Below are 652 nucleotides of genomic sequence, written 5' to 3' on the forward strand. Positions count from 1 at the left end.
CCCGCGAGCGCCCCCTTCACTGCGCAGGCGCGAGGCACGGCCCCTGGCGTTCGGGAGGAGGAGCGAGCGCACTGTGACGCGGGGAAGCCCTAAACTGGCAGCCAATGAGAACGGAGGCCTCGAGCGTGGGGGCGGAGTTTACAGGGCCCGCCCCTCTGGTGGGACCAGTGTCCTTCCCGGGAGGGGCAGCTCCTTGGGGCTTCAACTACTGGGGCTGGGAAAGAATGCATTTCCTAGTACTGTTGGGACCGGAAATTGAGCGTCCCCTGGGAACTTTTTAATAATGCAACTCCTTGGGCCCTCCCAGACCTCCTGAGTGGGGAACAGGGCCCAGGACTACGTTTTAACACGCATTCTGGGTGATTGTGTTGCGTGTGAATATTGGGTAGATGGGACATCCACAAAAGTCAATCCCCAAAGTGGAACTTGAGTTTGTCTTCGGATAATTAGAGAAGGTAAATGTAATCTAGGGTAAAGTTTAAAAACACAGTTGACACACTTGAAAAAATATTTACAACATATACAAAAAGTGTTTTCAAATATGTAAAAATCTCATGTTGGTTTTTCTGCTGCTGGAGTGACAAATTACCACAAACTCAACTAAAACAGCTCCCATTTATCTGGCAGTCCTGGCAGTCCAAAGTCCAAGGCT

The sequence above is a fragment of the Urocitellus parryii genome, chromosome 4 (assembly GCF_045843805.1).
Source record: "Urocitellus parryii isolate mUroPar1 chromosome 4, mUroPar1.hap1, whole genome shotgun sequence".
NCBI lineage: Eukaryota > Metazoa > Chordata > Mammalia > Rodentia > Sciuridae > Urocitellus > Urocitellus parryii.